This window comes from Eucyclogobius newberryi, unplaced genomic scaffold (assembly GCF_026437365.1).
Source record: "Eucyclogobius newberryi isolate DKJ021-1_F unplaced genomic scaffold, fEucNew1.0.hap1 SCAF_18, whole genome shotgun sequence".
Classification (NCBI taxonomy): Eukaryota; Metazoa; Chordata; class Actinopteri; order Gobiiformes; family Gobiidae; genus Eucyclogobius; species Eucyclogobius newberryi.
The window spans coordinates 24,655,412-24,674,662 of record NW_027315812.1 but is presented as its reverse complement, the minus strand read 5'-3'; positions in this window follow the sequence as shown (position 1 = coordinate 24,674,662).

Below are 19,251 nucleotides of genomic sequence, written 5' to 3'. Positions count from 1 at the left end.
CTAGGGATGATTTTGTGATTTGGTTTGTTTTCCACCAGGCTGTCAGAGTTGAATTGATGGTGATAAGTTGGATTTTTTGGTTGATTGTGAGTGGAAGGGTGAAAACTGCTATTGTGATATTTATACATTGGTTTTGTTCTAGTTCCAGCCATGGGTAGTTGTGATTTTGTATGTTGATCCGTTTGACTAGATATTGTAACTGATTTGCCAGAAAGTAGTGACGGAAGTTTGGTGCCTCAAGCCCGCCATGTGATTCTTTATTTTGCAGTGATATTCTGTTTTTTATTTTTCCTATAGAATTGTGTAGTTAGTGATTTGAGAGTTTTGAACCTATTGTCTGTGGGAGTAGTGGGGATCATAGAGAAGAGGTAGTTAATCTGAGGGAGAGTTTTCATTTTGACAGCAGCTATTCTTCCAATGAGTGTGAGTGGGTGTTTTGACCAGCGTTTGAAATCATCTTCAATTTTCTTGAGGAGGGGGGTATAGTTGAGACCTGGGGGAAATATGAATCCCTAGATATTTGATGTTTCCCGTTTGAAAGTGGGGGAAGTGCCCTGAACTCCAGAATCCCATGCATTATCGGAGAGGGGTAGTGAGATTGATTTCTTCCAGTTGATAGTGTAATTTGAGACATGAGAAAATCTATTGATGATATTGAAAGTTTCTTTAAGTGACACCTGTGGGTTCTGTATGTAAAGTAACAGGTTATCTGCATATAAACTGATTTTGTGTTGTACGTTTGATAGCTGAATTCCTTTGATTATACTGTTTTGTCGTATTGCTGCTGCAAGAGGTTCAATGAAAATGGCAAAGAGGGAAGGCGAGAGAGGGCATCCCTGTCTGGTTCCCTGGTGCAGTGTGAAACTCTGTGAAGTGATTCCGTTAGTGCTAATTGTGGCACTTGGTGATGTGTACAATGTTTTAACCCAGTGGATGAACGACTCTCCGAAGCCAAACCTGTGGAGAGTGGTGAATAAAAATGACCAGTTTACCTTATCAAAAGCTTTTTCTGCATCAAGTGAAATTATAACAGTTTTCTGTTGTGTTTCTTGTGATATGTTGAATAGGTTGAACAGTGGCTAGTGCTTTGGTGATCATTTTCAAGTCAGTGTTCAATAGTAAGAGGTCGGTAGCTAGAGGGATAAGATGGATCTTTGTTTGGTTGTAACAGTAAAGTCATTTAGTCCTTAGTCTTACTAAATATGCCCACATACTCTGCCAGCAGGGCTTTTAACTGCCTGACGGGTTAAGCTGGCAGGTGAGTTGGTTAAAGCCCCTGGGGGCCCCACTTTGGAAATCACAGAGTACAGAAGTCGGGCTGTAGTCAAACCATCTTGGGAAGGCCGATCGGTTGTTGAAGGGTGATGTCGGTGTAATCCCTCATTTGTCCAGGAGTGTTCCATTGTAGAAAAAAAGATTCGGTTGTCATCTGGACTCTGTTTTGGGAAAAAAACAAGACATTTTGACTCCCATTCAAGAGTCATTCTCAATCTGTGAATAGAGTCTGGGAACTTATCCTACTCTGTGTAAGCCCTCCGACTGGAATGTTGAATCTCAAACCTCTGTGAACAGACATGGAGGTTTAAGATTCAACCTTCCGGTCGAATATAATAGTGTCTCGAAACCCTGGAGCGGTATACGCCCAAGGCATTCTGATGCTACTTAGGTACTCAGTGAGGAGGGAGTGAAAGCCAGTTTACAATTGAAAGTAGATAGCCCATTACAGGGCTGTTAGTAAACAAAGAGGGTATTTTCAAGTGAAACCAAATACTCCCTTTAACAGGAGGGCCCATCCAGAGGGCAGGGCTTACTCAGAGTAGGATAAATATCTGAGTTCCCAAACTTGATTCGTAGATTGGATCTGAATCAAGTAAATGCCTCAATCCAGAAACACAGGCACTGGCAGCCGCTTATACTGACCTGGCATGGGAGAGGAGCCCTCTCAACTACAATATTTCAGTCTTTCATTTTTATCTGACAACCTTCTAATGTCTTTTCTCATTTCTTTCAATATCAACAACAAACCTTTCCATGGTGCGTTGCCAGCCACTTCTGAGACTGATTGCACGAGGGCAGAGGCGAGTTTGTCTGTAGGAGGGTTCCCCAGGGGCCCGGCGCCGAGTAGCGATGTTAGCTCTGAAACGGCCAGGACATGTCTTTGTCTAAAGGTCTATTGTAATCTCTCCTTTACTGTTGAATAATTTGCATGAACAGCCGCTAGTAGACTGTCCCATAACAGAAAAGGAGTTTTAGAAAGTCGTGTTGGGAGAATTCTAGCCAGTTCATATTCATAGTCCCCGCCGGTACCTGCCACCAGCGCCCTCACAGCCACTTCATATTGGCGCGACCGACAGGAGAAGATTTCACTTTCAGCCCCAGAGAAAAGTTAAAATTACTGCTGCTAGATCTCCTGACTTTTAAATCCACGAGGTCTTAATCACATTTCCACATCTTGTCTGCCTACGACGATTCACAGAGCGCATGTTAGCAACAGAAGCTAACTGTACTTGAACGGGTAGACTTCTTGTAAAAAAGAAAAAACTGAAAAAAAACGATGATGGGCTTGTGCACTGGAGAAATCCCACCGCTGCCACATGTAACTGAGGATCCAGAGTGCACAGAAGACAGAGATAATTAATTGGGAGTACTTTTATTTTTCTCCACAGCTCCATTTCAAGAACAAACACCACCACAGTTTGGATTGGACCTCGCAACACTTCTGCTTTTCACAATAAAAGCCTGGCAGCAACGGGTAACAGAAAAGTTGCTTAAACCTGTGTATGAGGCATGACTGCAAACATCACCCACAGAGGAGGTGCCACAGTTATCAAAACTAGACCAAATACTAGTATAATAAAGCGTATATATATATATATATATATATATATATATATATATATATATATATATATATATATATATATATATATATATATACTTCCTGAATAAATGAAAAAAATTGAAATGAAATTGCACTCACCTTCTACATGATTAAAAACAATGGCTTATTCAGCACTTTCCACAGCTGGACTCCACTAACCCATCCTGACACCAAATAATTGTACGCATCTAAACTTTTGTAAGCTTTCATTGCTTTTCCTGTGAAGTGGGAATGACGATTAACTAAGTAATTGTACAGGTCGTGGTACGCGAACGATGTCGGATGGATGGCAGTCTTGAATTGACGTGAATAAACTTGCAGGCAAATTATAGGGGTCCTGCACCCCGACAAGTGAACTTTTGGCCACATATCGTTTCTTTAAGTCACCATCTAAATGCTCGACATATATTGATAATTTCGGGTTGTGCGAATGAGGTTTTGTCTATGGGAGTTTATGTTTATAGAAGATCTTCTACTGAGAGTGTTTTTCAAACTTCCTATAAGTGATCTGTTCTTTTCTTCTGTATCTACCTCTGTATCTACCTGCGTTGCATCAATGAAATTTCCCCATGTGGGACAATAAAGGAATATCTTATCTTATCGTAATTGGGCTCTCGCTGTAGTGTTCAGGTGTAAACATGCGCTTGTTTTGTCACGTGACTGCACGAGGTCTATATCAATATTTACTATTCATTCTGTTTGTGTCGCAGTGTGGCTCCTTCCTGATTTGAAGGATTTTGTGAAGACCTTTTCCCCCTGACATAGACCACGGTACAACGTCGGCAGGACTGGAGCCAGCCAGTGAACCATCTAGTCACAGTGAACTGCCATATGAATAATAAATGTAATTGCTGAATAAAAGTAAAAAATATGTACAATTCCATGATTGTGAATAGCAGTGGCGCGCGGTCAGGGCAATCAAGGCAAGAAGTGATTGACCAATAAAATCTAAGACGATCAATGTGTGCAACAACTGCATTTAAATTGGTACAAACTACAGTGAACCCTCGTTTATCGCGGGGGTTACGTTCCAAAAAGAACCCGCGATAGGCGAAATCCGTGAAGTAGAAACCTTTATTTTTTTACAGTTTTTATACAATGAAATACTCCATAAAACATTGAAAGCAAGGAACAAAACCTTTTTACAGGCCCAAGCATTTGTTTAACAAATACAAGTACTGTATAAACAGTACTTACATATACTGTAGAAACGTTTGTTGTTGTTTTAAGTTTAAAGGTTGAATGGACGATTTTTTGGGCATAAATTTGAGTCTTATTTCCTCATGGCGTGGACTGCCGATTAGTCCTGCCACGTATCAATCATAAAACGCACCTACCGCTCACCTGCAGCCGCGTGCGGATCGTCCCACATTTAGACAGGTAGAGAAGACGCGGAGAGACTGTTTAGCCAATCAGAATGCAGAACACAATGCATGATGCAAATCCGTGAAGCAGCGAGACCGTGAAAAGTGAACCGCGTTATAGCGAGGGATCACTGTATATTCAAATAAGCCTGTTTTCTCCTCACTTCTGCTGCAGAAGGTTGTCTAGAAGTTACGGTGTTTTCAGTGGCCACTACAGGCCGCTGGGTAATACTGCGCGGGAAGCCTGGTTCTTCTTCTCATTGATCCATTGAAACCCATTGATCTGTGCTCAAACCATTCTGAATAAACCGAATAATAAGCCTAACTGAGCATGTGCAGAGGAGAAGTGAAGCAACAGCAATGCCAAGTTTTAACAAACTGACATAAAAACTATCTTTGAGAGACAAGTATTTGTAGCTAAGTTCGCGTTTCTAAAGATACAGGCAGTATTTTAACAACATAGAGCGCTAATTATTACATAGAATGTGTAATGAATTGATCGGTGAAGTGAGCTTATCACTTTTGCATGTTATTTTCTCTCTCTCTTCCATTTTTTTTGTGCAAATGCGATCCACTATTGATGACCACCCGAGTCTGCTTAACTATCCATAAAAGTCACTGCACGCTACTGGTTAATAGTCCAATTTATTTTGCAAAAATACTTTCAAAATCACCAACATGTGTAAAAGCCAGTATATTTATAGAGATGGGTAATTAGGACTAATTTGGGATAAATTAGCTACACAGATGTTGCTCAAAATTTCACCAAGGCATATAAGGTTATTTTTCTATATATTTTAGTTCAGTACATTTAGATTACAATAGCTAACACTGTAGTTCTTTGGAAACTGTGTATTCTTTGGAAACTAACTTTCTACATCATACATTATTTTTGTTCGCAATATAAAAACCTTTTTCCTCCCTAAATCTCAGAGTGGAACAGTTACGCCTGAGAGTATCCTTTATGAGCTCGATCACAGAAGCGGCACGTACTGTACATGTACCAGCCTCCCAAAATGTCCACTCATCTCACCCCTCATCTCATCCTCCCTCCTCACATTCACAGCTACTGGCTTGGAGAGGAGGGAGGACCACATGAGCAACAAGTAACATAATAATAATAATAAATATAGCCGCAAGCGGCAATGATCGGCCCTCGCCACGCCGCCGCTGCCACGCCGCAAGAGGAGGGGGCGCTAACGCGCCCCAATTGTCCTTTTATTACGCCTACTGCTGAATCCTTTGTTTTACCATCAAAAAGCAATTTTATTTTGAATTCTTGGCAAAATGTGCGGCTTTGCCGCACAGACACCGTGACTCTTTGAATAAAAATGTGGATAACTTTTGACGGTCCACCCCTGAAGATGAGTCTCACCAAATTTCAGGTTAATAGGGCTGACGCCCTAAGAGGAGTTTGTGAAAGTCTAAAGTGTAAACATGTTCTGGCGATTTCCCCATTGGAATAACATGGAAGGTTTCAGTCATCGTTACGGCAAAGCCATAACAATTATGACATGGGTCTCACTGACTTTTTTGATGGTTATGCCAAAATTGAGTTGTGTGTCAAATTTCATATAATTTCGCAAAACTAAATATTTAACCTCCATATAAAATCTGTAGGGGGCGCTGTGGCTCCAAATTAATTTATTTCACTTCAAGTAGGTTTAGGGCAAAGAGTTTAACAACTGATTCTAATTTGACGCAATTCAGACTTTATCTGCGCAAACGGCAGAAATGTTAAATTTGGGAGATTTCTGAAATTCTAGCTACAGTTTGCGGCTTCGCCGCACAGAGACCGTGACAGGTATCAATGTAATTTGGATAACTTTTGATGTCCCACTCCTCAGTAGCATTTTCACCAAATTTCAGCTTTTTAGGGCCAACGCCCTGGGAGGAGTTCGTAAAAGTACGACGTTTGGAAAAACTCCGAAGTCATGTTTAGCCATTTTTGAAGCAATATGGCCGACATTTGGTTGGGCGGACGGCGTTGCCGTAATAATATTTTTTACTTCTCTTGTCACCATCTATCTCTGCGCCAAATTTCATGATTCTACGATCAGATTTTTTTTGGGTCATTTCCCATCTCTCAATGCATTTTTGGTACATTTGGGGGCGCTGACGCGCCAATTTTTTTATTTTAGAAAAGGGAAATAGCCAGAATGTAGAGAGGCACGATTTTTAGAGGTGTGCAAATTTTTGTGACTTTTCGTCAATGTTCACTGGGTGAAAAATAGGGGGGTTGGTCCCGAGAAGAAAGAAAGAAAGAAAGAAAGAAGAAAGAAGAAGAAAGAATAATATTCCGATGCGAAAACAATGTTTCCCATTTTTCAAATATCATAAAATATACATTCGTGAGGTACTTAGCTCAATGTAAAGTGCTCGTTTAGTGCGCACTTTTGCACGGGCTTCGCCCGTTTACAACGGTAATGTTCCATTTTCCTACTACTAATTAGTATGCACGGGGCGTGCATGAGTGGAGGAGTGCGTTAGTGAGTGTTTGGAAGTGGGCGAGCGCTTCGCGCTCGATTTCGTGCGCACTACGTGCGCACTTTCGCAGCCGTGCTTCGCACGGCCTTACGAGATTAATAGGCCTCTCGCCAGCTTGTGGCGCTCGGGCCTAATAATAATAAAAATAGTTGGAGTACATTTACATGATACATTTAACAAGTAACCTGTTTGTTTGATGCACAAATGAGCTTTAAAATGTATATTCTTTGGAGTAATGTGTAATGTAACACACTGGCAGGGGTGACAAAATGACTTAAGTTGACTACTAAAGTAAAAGTACAATTACAAGTGAAAAAATTTACTCAAAGTACCCCATTGTGAATGTAAAAACATACAGTTGGTGGGACTATGTGTACGGGATTAAAAACTGTAAACATGTAGGGGATAGACAGAACAGAGATATTATTATGAATTGTAAGAAGTACACACTGGCCAGATTGTTTTAATACTCTAATAATAGTAAAGTGCACTTCTGCGTAATAGTTATGCATGTCCAAATCATCCCGTAATGTCACGTGTAAGTTAAAGTGGGACTAAACACCTAACTCCGCCCACAAACTCCTTTCACATAGAGCTGCTGAACTGGGGAGTTGTTGTTGTTGTTGTTGTTGTTGTTTTATGGCGGTTGGCATCCAAGTGTTGCATTACCGCCAGACTTTATTCCTCAGACTTTGTCGTAGTTGTTGTTGTTGTTGTTGCTCTACGGCGGCTGGCATCCAAGTGCTACACCACCGCCAGACTCCACTCCTCAGACCTTGTCGTAGTCCTCAGACTCTGTCGTAGTCCGTTGTTGTTGTTGTTGTTGTTTTATGGCGGTTGACATCCGAGTGTTGCATTACCGCCAGACTTTATTCCTTAGACTTTGTCGTAGTCCTAAAAGTTCTTCTTCCAGTGCCTTGACTTCCAGTGCTTTGTCCTCAGACTCTGTCGTAGTCCGTAAAAGTACTCCTTCCATTGCTTTGGTGTTAAAAAGTCTACGCCGTGCGTCTACGAGCTGCCACTCGTAGACGCACGGCAGAGTGTCTGGAGGAGTGAAGGGGACTGTGAGGGGCGGGGTCTGCAGGTGTAAGGAAGAATGTGATTGGTCTAACAGGTGTCCACACTTCCAACTCCGCCCCTGCAGCTGGGTTTGTAATCTGCTTCAGTGTGACGTCACAGAGCTCTTTAAATATCAGCGGCAGATAGAAGTTTTTCACCAAACTTACCTAGTTTCATTCAAATTGGGACAAAAAATTAAAAATATATATATACAATAGGATCCGTGTGAAGAACAGGGAGGGAGAAACAGATGACAGAAAAGCCCTCACTGCCTCATTTGTTTACACCTGCTTCAGCTTCAAACTTAATTTACATAATTTAATACGCTTTACATTGATTTAGTCGAATTTACATTGATTTAGTCAAATTTAGCCAATATTGTCTAAATGGATGAAAATTTGACTATAAAACAAGATATACAGTATAAGATGGATTTTTTTTTTAGTTAAAGTACCTATGATTTAAGATTTATATATTTAAAATTGAACTAGAAATGAGGAAAATGTTATCCCAGAATAGCTCGTTTTTTAAGTTTATAATGTCACTTCCTGTTTGTAATTGATGACATCACACAAGGAACTCTTCTAATGTCACACTTTTTTTTATTTGACAAATAAAAATATATGAGAGCACCTTTTTATTTTGTTGAATTAATGTTTAGAGTGTCAAAAACTTGGACTGGAATGAGTTTCCCAAGTGGGACGTGTTGGATTCAATATATCTGAGAAAACAAGACGGGACAGGAGTCGTTTAGTTTAGCCAGTTTATTCCCTTTACAGACTAATACAAATTGTTCAGCGTAAACGATCCCTCACTTTATTAATGGCAACAGATGTCACTTCCTGCCATTTTCTACAGATTTTTCAACATTTTCCCACAACTACCTACTCGATTGGTGTAAAACTATCATATGTACAAGAGAAATAAATACACCAAATAAAGTCAAAATTAGAAACTTGTAAAAACCTGTCACTTTAACATTTTTTTTAAACAACTCTACATATTGATGAATTTGGTCAGTGACATGATCATTCTTTTCTTAGACTAACCTATTTGATGGAGTGAGCTGAAATATCATTTATTAAGTCATAACATATATTATGGTCGAAGGATTGTACAAATCTAAATATATAACAGAACAATGTAAGTCCTTTTAACCTTCAAAATACCCCATTTCCAAAATTACATTCTCATTGTATTCCATTGAGAAAAAATCCGCCTGATACTGCTCCACACTGGCTTTTCCTTCCAGAGCTTTCTTGCTTGACAAAACAAAGCACAGGAGAGGAGCCAATGTCTTAAATAAAACCCAGTAAGATCGATTTTCCTTTTGCACTGCTGTTTAGAAGCAATCAACATCTCTTACAGTTTGTTAAAAACATCTCTTTATCAGATATTTATTTCCAAGCTGCTGATTTTGCCAGTTTGTAGCGAGGACAAGCAGCACATCCCGTTCCTTTGACTGGTTTACTCTGTGCGTGTTCATAAAGCTCCGAAATCACACTCAAACACAGACTTACTTCTCAGAGTCAGCTGGAACCCCCGATTCAACTTTTCGAGCAAGTTAGGCGTTTTTGGAGTCCGCACCCACCAGACCAAACATCCAAGTTGACTTAAGGCCATTTTGCATCGGGGAGAAAGCGCGTCTCAGCCCGGGCGCGCTTCGTTTCCCCCCTGCACATCTTTGTGGTGGTGTTTAGAGCCGTTTACAAACCTCGAGGGGAGAGGCATGGCAATCGGTTTCGGCTGTGAACCTCCACCGCAGTCCCCGGCGGTATCCTCATTTCACATTCAAAGACTAAATAATTACAGGGCGCGTGGTTGAGGCTAGCTGTCGTTTAAATCGCATCAAGGCAAGCGCCCTTCGAGACATTTTGCGGCAGCATTTCATTGAGACGTCAAGGTGATTGTTTCACCCGGAGATTTTAAAATGGAGGAGGAGGGGGGGAGAGTCGCGTCGATCCTCGGAGCTACAAGCTAATTCTGTCTTTTATCATAAGTACACCTTGAAGCAGCGATTCAAAAGCGGAATGAAGATTGATCTATTTATTGAAGAAGTCATTAGAAGCGTGCCAGATGGTGGATGACAATACGTAACTGTGTAAAAGGATGTTTCTCGACTGCCAAGAAAAGTGAGCTATTGATGAGTGCGGTGCGTATGTTAAACGTGACAAATGTAGATGTTTGAATTTAGGAATGATTACAGATTAAGACTGAATACAGATGGAAAGTAGAACAAGCAGCACATTGTCTCTGCAGTCCAACACCGATCAATACATAACACATGAAAAAGTAACAGAGAGGCTTACATTTCTCTCACGTGGGATCCAGAATACAAACTGCTTCAATTCTTTATGAGGTCTGGTCCCCGCTGCTGCACCTCAAATCAAACTGAAACGGTACGGTGCAATCAGATGTGTTTATTTAGCATTTGAAACAAACGCTTTCATTGGTCGTCATCATTTAGAACCAAATCAGACTTCTCTCACGTCAGATGAACAGAGTTTGGTGCTTCGTTAACTGTGTATTTCTGCAGAATCTATGTTTTTCAGTCCCTTTGACCATGCAGGCCCAGACTGATCTATCCGGTTCACAAAGGAAATAGCTTTTCCCTAAATACAGCAGATGGGTCCATAGAAGATCATAATTGTAACGGTTTAAAATTGTCGCTTAATAAGAACATGGACAGAATACTGGAAGTTTAACCAAAGTCTCCTGCTAAGAGTTCATAAAACATTTCTTTGAACAGAATATGGGCACAGCTGATCCTGTGTCTGGGAAGCCTTTAAGTGTTGTTTTAGTGGCAATGCAATTAAAAATACCGATAATGTAACTCAAGACTGATTGAATGAACAGGAAATAAAGCTTAACTAATTAAATGAGTTCATGGAAAAATGCAGAGTGGATGAAAAGTGGAGAAAAGTGCACACAAGTTCTTTCTACATTATGTTAAACAATGGAAACTACATTAAACAATGGAAACATAGAATCTTAAGAGGAGATATTAAGTGAACTAGAAAATTATGATAGAAAATAATTGAGTGTTTTCCCCGCAGTTAAAACAAGGGATTTTCCCCCAAACTTTAATACATGAAAATGAACAGTTTCACATAAACAACTTAGAGCCTAATTATAGAAGAACTTGGTCCTTTCAAAAGGGGAAAACACCTGGTGTCGACATATTGCAGTGATCAAACATTCTTCTGATTCCCTAAAACAGCTCTTTCTACCACCAAGGATCAAAAACACAGATGATCAAAAACTGGAGGCCAAAAACGCTCCAATGTTATGATACAAAAATACTTGGATTAGATTAAAATGTGTTTTGCCAAGCATAATACATAAAGATCAATCTGGTTTTCTTAAAGGCCGTTGAATTGGAAACAACATTAGACAATTATTAGAGCTCATAGAAAACTGTGAAAGAAGGGATTCCAGATCTTTATTTCAGATCTGGAAAAAGCCTTTGACATTGATCAATTTACATTTTGAAATATCTAGAATTCAGAATGTTTTAATAATTAGGTGGGTTACATACTGGAGACGTAGAGTCAAAGATAGCACCTATACAACATTTGTATATGTGCTATCTTTGACTCTACGTCTCCAGTATGTAATGTTCTTATGAGCCCCAAACCATCTTTATTTTCCTTTTACTGCAACCTTTGGAGACCTTTTGATCCGCTCTGGTTTGAAAAGGAATTATGATAAATGTAAAATGTTGAGAATTGTGAGCTTGAAAAGAACAAAGAGTAATGCAATTATGTACTTATGTATATTAACTCTGTGAATATTTTAGGGCAATGAATTTCCAAATAATGTGTTTGATCTTCAGGTGAATTATGATACATAATGAAAAAAAATTGGAAAAAGTTGGTGTAATCCCTCATTCGTCCAGGAGTATTACAATTTGTTTTTACAATTTGCTCCTTTAAAAACACATGAGTTAAAATGATAAGCTTATATACTACAGGATGACAGCATGTTCTCATGTGTGGTAATCCAGACTTCCTCCTGTGTTGAAAGTCCAGACTTCACATAAGCACAAGTATTTTTAGCCTTTATTAAACACTTCACTGAGCCATTAATGCTACTCAAGATACTCAAAGCACCCACTCTCCATATGAAGTGTCTTTCCCAAGGACTCAACTCACTCTCAAATTACATCAGGTGTTTACTGGGTCTTATAGAAAGGAAGAAGCAGTTTATCTTTTTCCCTTTTAAAAGCAAGGTCAATGTTGTTTTCATTGCCAGACTCACACAATAGTTCTAAAGCCTTGTTAAAGCTTCTAATTTTGAACAACACAAGAGTCATTTCTGTCTTAACACCTTTTCCATCTCATCTATCAGCGTTTGCCTTCAGATCCTTACACAATGTCAGAGATCGCGTTGAAAGCAATTTCAATGGAATCTGCGATGACCTAATCCTGTTTGGGGCGGTGTTACTGCGGGGGGATTACTGTAAAACTGTATAATCCGCCAAATGTCAAACGCTTGAACAAGTATTCACACCCACAGCGTTGAGGTGCACCTGTTTTGTAGACTCCAAATGCTAACATGGGATTGAACGCATTAGCACTAAAAATCTGATCTTGGTGTAACCAGGTGAAACTAGGTGTTATTGTGACCGTGGTACATAATAGCGTTTGATATTTTCCGTGCCCAGTGTAGTTGCATGCCTCTCCCAGTCTGCTCTTAGGTGTGATTGTGCAGCCAGCATCTGAGTACATGGAGTTCTCTAGATGTTTTTATGGATTCTGTGAGATTTGAAACGCTGCACCTTAATTGTAGTGTCTGGGTTTACATGCATTTTGAAAAATTTGTTTTAATTTGGACTAGACCAGTTATCCAGTTTGTTTTTAGAGTAATAAGCCTAGGAACTGAACTAATTACTCAAGGAATCTGGATACAACTGCTGATCAACTTTATTTCATGGTCATAATGAGTCATACTAACATGAATCCAGTATAAAGTGCAACCAAAAAAACAAAAAAAGTATACAAATGTTTCACAGATAATGAGGACTAGCCCTAAAGAAATTAACAATAAAAGTATACTATGTAGCTTTTATTTTGGTGTGTGCAATTTTTCAAAATGTTAAACTTTAACCCAAGAAAACAAAACATGACCAGAGAGAAAATGCACAAAACAAAATACATGACATCTAAATCAAACTAAGGCACATAAACTCCAAATAAACATCTCAATTGGTCCAAAGTCTGTATAATTTGTCCAATTTCAAGCTCAGCCCAAATATGACCTTCTCCATGTTTCGTATGTCAGTTACAATGTCGGTCCAGTACGTGCAGAGTCCTCAGAGTATGCTCCAAAATATATCTATTTACTGTGTCCATGGCAGGTGTTTTAAGGCTCAAACACATAGTGCTAAAATTGTGAATACATTTATATAATTTAGACAGTATTCCCCTTGAAAGTTCTGATGTATAAGCGTTATTAAACATATAGCTTTTGCATAGAGGGTCCACAGCCTGTTATTGTCCTTCAGCGATGTGCAGCGGGTGTCGCAGGGGGTCCCCAAAACGTTTTCCGATCCGTTAAAAGAGTGTAGTGACCAAAACATCCTAATGGCTGTTTTCTCATTGGGAATCTAGTCTATCATGGGACGCTATGGCTCACAATACGATATTATCAAAATGTTTGCAATAATCGATATATACTGCACATTATATTCTGCAATACAGTATTTGACTGTTCTACAAACCAAATACCTTTTAACAACAGTATTTCTTTGTTAAATCACGACATGCACAAATATATTTATATGAAATACACTCTTTTAATAATAATAAATATTAATATATATATAATATATAATATTTTTATACCGTGAAACAGGCAAAGCAAAAAAACATGGATGCAAGGAGGTGGCGGACCTTTCAAAATGACATAAAAAATAGTTCTAAATCAAACGGCCTCAGAAACATTCAATCCACAAGCAGTGCCTTAGTTTGAGAAGCATTTATTTACGGTAATCTAGTGACTGTGCTCACCTTTGACATGTCACTACCATCTACGTCGCGATTAAATGACAAACCATTTATTCTGACAAACTCTTGAACAGGTGAAGCCTTCATAATAAAGAGTCGGTCCCCCCTCTCGCCTTCATTGGTATTCACAGGCCAGTCCCCTCCAAAACAAACATGCCTTGGACTGTCTCTGCTTCATTAAAGGCCTGGTTATCGCTTTGGAGTGTGTTCACGTGTGTTTAAGCGCCATAATTGTCTGTCAGCAGATTGGCGCGCTGAGTAGTTAATTACCTTCAGCCTGAGAGGAGGGGGAGGTGGGGGGGCTGGCAGGTGAGTGACAGGGCCATCCAGGCAGCACATGGAGACAGGTGCTGAGATCCGGGCCAAATCTGTGCGCGGAATGTGTAAAAGGTTTGGGCCTGGACAGAAACTTGCAGAATGCTCATGTCCATGCTTTATTTCATATCTGCAGCACAGCCTTATTTACAGGGAACTAGCTTATTCTTGAATACAGAAATACTTTAAAGATGCATTGCGTTACCTTTCTTGTCTGACCATCACCACGGAGATGTTATTGCTATTGCTTTGCCTGGGAACTATTCAAATATCTTGCAGTATCTTGCAGTATTGGCTGATTCCACCACCTGCAGCTCTCATTGCAGTGAATAAGATAAGATAAGATAAGATATTCCTTTATTGTCCCACATGGGGAAATTTCATTGGTGCAACGCAGGAAGATACAGAGGTAGATACAGAAGAACAGATCACTTATAGGAAGTCTGAAAAACACTTTCAGTAGAAGATCTCCTATAAATAAATAAAAAACTCCCATAGACAAATAAATAAATACATAAATACCATTGCATGTGATCCCGACAGTAATTGCACATGAATATGTGTCACGACAGCACATAGATTGCACATGAATTTCACAGTAATTGCACAGTAATTGCACATGAATTCCAACAGCAATTGCACATCAGTATTAGGTTAGGTCAGTATTGCGAGGGTTCAGTACTAACAGTTTTTGTTATAAAGTCTGACAGCAGCAGGAAGGAAAGACCTACGGAACCTTTCCTTCACACATCCAGGGTGGATCAGTCTCTCACTGAAGCTGCTCTCCAGAGCGGAGAGAGTGTCCTGCAGGGGGTGACACTCATGGTCCAGCATAGATGTGAATCTAGCCAGGACCCTCCTGTCCCCCACCTCCTGCACCGAGTCCAGAGCACAGCCCAGGACGGAGCTGGACTTCTTGATGACTCTGTCCAGCCTCTTCCTCTCCCTCTCTGTGATGCTGCTGCTCCAGCAGGCCACACCGTACAGGAGGGCTGATGCCACCACAGAGTCATAGAAGGTCTTCAGGAGTGGCCCTGTCACTCCAAAAGACCTGAGTCTCCTCAGGAGGTAGAGCCGACTCTGGCTCTTCCTGTACAGTGCGTCTGTGTTATGAGTCCAGTCCAGTTTGTGGTTCAGATGAACACCCAGGTACTTGTACGAGTCCACTCTCTCAATGTCCCGTCCCTGGATGTTCACTGGTGAGGGGGCAGTGGGGTGGCGTCTGCGGAAATCCACCACCATCTCCTTGGTCTTCCCCGCGTTGATGAGGAGGTGGTTCCGCTGACACCAGTCCACAAAGTCCCGCGCCAGTCCTCTGTATTCCGCGTCATCGTCGTCCGTGATGAGTCCGATGATGGCAGAGTCGTCAGAGAACTTCTGCAGGACACAGCTGTCCGTGTCATGTTTGAAGTCTGCAGTGTAAAGGGTGAAGGGAAAGGGCGCGAGGACAGTGCCCTGGGGCGCCCCCACACTGCAGGTCCGAGTGTCAGACACACAGTCCCGTGCTCTCACAAACTGGGGTCGGTCTGTGAGGTAGTCCAGGATCCGCTCTGCCAGGTCATACTCCACACCAGCCGTCTCCAGCTTGTCCCTCAGGAGCAGCGGCTGGATGGTGTTGAAGGCGCTGGAAAGATTGAAGAACAGAATCCTCACAGAGCTGCCAGGCTTTTCCAGGTGAGAGAGAGAGCGGTGCAGCAGGGAGATGACAGCGTCCTCCACTCCGATGCCAGACCGATATGCAAACTGCAGCGGGTTCATGGCTGAGCTCACGGTGGAGCGGAGGTGGTCCAGGACTAGCCGCTCCAGTGTCTTCATCAGGTGGGAAGTGAGAGCCACTGGCCTGAAGCTATTGAGGTCTTTGGGGCGCGGTGTCTTAGGCACAGGTACCAGACAGGAGGTCTTCCAGACCTGTGGTACCACCCTCAGCTTCAGGCTCAAGTTGAAGACATGCTCCATAACTCCACACAGTTCATCTGCGCAGGACTTAAGGAGCCTGGGGCTGATGCCATCAGGTCCTGCTGCCTTCCTCACTTTAATCCTCTTCAGCTCACTCCTCACCTGTGCTGCTGTGACAGTCAGTGGTTGGCAGGGGGACAGTGTGCTGGGGGGATGGGTGAGTCCAGGCGGGGTGGGGAGCTGATGGTCCGGGGCAGATAAGCGAAGAGGAACAGATGCAGGGCATTGTCCAGCTGTGGAAGAGGGAGCATGCAGCTGTGCAGGGGGAGGGGCGGGTGACCGATCAAACCTCAAGAAGTGAGCATTTAAATCATTCACCCACTGTAGATCCTCCTCTGTCTGGGCAGGGGGGATTTTGAAGCCTGAGATGGTTTTCAGGCTCCTCCACACTCCCTGAATGTTCTTCTGCTGCAGCTGCTCCTCCATCCTCCTCCTGTAGCCGGCCTCAGCCTGCCTGATCTTCCTCCTCAGCTCCTTCTGCACAGTCCTCAGCTCCTCCTTGTTCCCTGACCTGAAGGCTCTCTTCTTCTCCTTCAGCAGAGCCTTCAGTTCACGGTTAATCCATGGCTTGTTGTTTGGAAAACACCGCACCGTCCGGGAGGGAACAATGTTCTCAAAACAGAAGTTGATGTAGTCCGTGATGCACTCTGTGATGGTGTTGATGTCCTCCCCATGTGGGTCATAAAGCTCAGTCCAGACAGTGGTGCTGAAGCAGTCCCTCAGAGCCTCCTCGCTCTCAGCAGACCACATCCTCACCTCACGGGACACCACAGGCTGCCTGCGCACGATGGGTTCATACGCAGGCCTCAGATGTACAAGGTTATGGTCCGAGCTGCCCAGGGGAGGGAGGGGGGAAGAGGAATAAGCCTCCTTGGTGTTGGCAAAAAACAAGTCCAATGTTCTATTCTCTCTGGTGGGGCAGGTAACATACTGGGTGTATGTTGGTAGAACAGAAGAGGGAGAAGCGTGGTTAAAGTCACCAGAGATGAGGAAGAGAGCCTGTGGATGCTGTGTTTGCAGCCTACAAGTGCAGGAGAGGAGGGCTGGTGGGCTCGCTCGGAGCTAGCTCACGTCACAACAACACAACGAACGCAACGAAAAACGCTCAAATCCAGCCGAAAAAAGTCCAAAACAGTTGAATTAAAAAACTATTCCAGCGCGTGTCCCTATCGTACAGTAAAATAGAAAAAATATACTAACTATATTTACAAAATATAGGAGATAAAGCACAATAAGTGTGAGAAAGAAGAGAGAGCGTTTACACCGGGCTGCCAGCTGTACCAGCGCCTTATGACATAACGTGTGAATGAGAGCTAATTTGCAAACTTTATTTTATCAAATTACTCAGTGTTTTTTTTAACAAACTGTTCCATTGATAATTGGAGGCAGTAGGCTGTAGTCACTGAAACAATGACAGGAGAAAAGCTTTATTGATTCATTCACGGACCTTCTGCACAGATCCGACCTGTAACTGACCTGTGGAAGGACAGAGTCAGAATCAAACTCGAAGGCTGGCGTGCGTGCTATCCACTCAGCCATCGAGAAAATTGAAAGTCCATACTAAAGACGAGCATGTGGCGTACCGTCCATCAGAAAAGTTACCCCTGGCTCAGAACTAGAACTATCGCTGTAGATCTATTTATACCGCTCCACAGGCTCTCTTCCTATTACATGGTCAGTGTGTGAAGATGTGGTCAGAGAGCAGCTCTCAAGGCCAGTGCGCGCGAGGTGTTGGGCAGCTTACCTTTGCATCCAGACACTATTCACACTCTTTCTTAGTGTGTGTTGCGCAGGAGGCAGAGGGTGAACTGTCATGCCCAAGAACACAACAGCAGTATATTTGTGCAGTATATTGAACTAATGGACTCACAGAGTAAAAACGATACAGAAGCTGCACTCGACAATATCTTCAACTCAAATTATGTCTCTATTCCAGCCCAAACTAATTGACCCAAGGGAGCCTAGAATTAGCGTGTCCTCGTGGACTGTGTTGTGGAGCCGTCGTGTCACCGTTCGCCTGTTAGGTGGCCGACTTTGAAGTACCTTTTTTGAAAGCTGCTTCTAAGGTCTAAGGCCGGTTTGATGCCTTACACTGGCAGAGGAGGCAGAGGAGGCAGAGGAGGCAGAGGAGGCAGAGGAAGCAGAGGAGAACAGAGGAGGCAGAGGAGGCAGAAGAGGCAGAGGAAGCAGAGGAGGCAGAGGAAGCAGAGGAGAACAGAGGAGAACAGAGGAGGCAGAAGAGGCAGAAGAGGCAGAGGAAGCAGAGGAGGCAGAGGAAGCAGAGGAAGCAGAGGAGGCAGAGGAAGCAGAGGAGGCAGAGGAAGCAGAGGAAGCAGAGGAGAACAGAGGAGGCAGAGGAGGCAGAGGAGGCAGAGGAAGCAGAGGAGAACAGAGGAGGCAGAGGAGGCAGAGGAAGCAGAGAAAGCAGAGGAGGAAGAGGAGGCAGAGGAAGCAGAGGAAGCAGAGGAGAACAGAGGAGAACAGAGGAGGCAGAGGAAGCAGAGGAGGGAGAGGAGGCAGTGGAGGCAGAGGAGGGAGAGGAGGCAGAGGAGGCAGAGGAGGCAGAGGAGAAGGGGTGCAAGGGCTTTTTACCGAGAGGCCCAAGAACGTAGTGTGCTGGTCTGCCGTGGTTACCGAGCTGAGAGTACATTGCACTTTGAACAAATGACCTTTGTGCTTTTGGAAAGGTAAAAAACAAGAAAATGGGCAGAACTGAGAAGGATTTGTACTGCAGTAGGTCATGTTAGGTCACAGCCATGTTTGGGAGGTGTGCATATTACAGTACAATTATATTATTTTTACTTTTACAATTGCCTTTTGCTGTTTTAAGTCTTTGATTATTTGATTTACGAGTGAATATGAACCAAAATTGATTCATTATCTTGTAATATTGAGGTGATTTAGACATATTGTGCTCAGGGACAAACTATATCATAAATAGATTGAACAAAATTGATCTATAATGACTTATTCATAGAAAAGGGACCCTTGTCGTCCTGTTAAAACTGCAGAATTCTCTTCATAGTGGCAATTAGCTGTAGCAAGCATCAGACTTTCCTTTACATTGTCTTTATTACTACATTTTTGAATCTTGTGTTCAATGTGGGCGGAGATAAGTGAAAACTGACATTTTCGGCGCCCCTTAAGCCTCAAATGCAAGACAGCACAGCATTACTCAAAC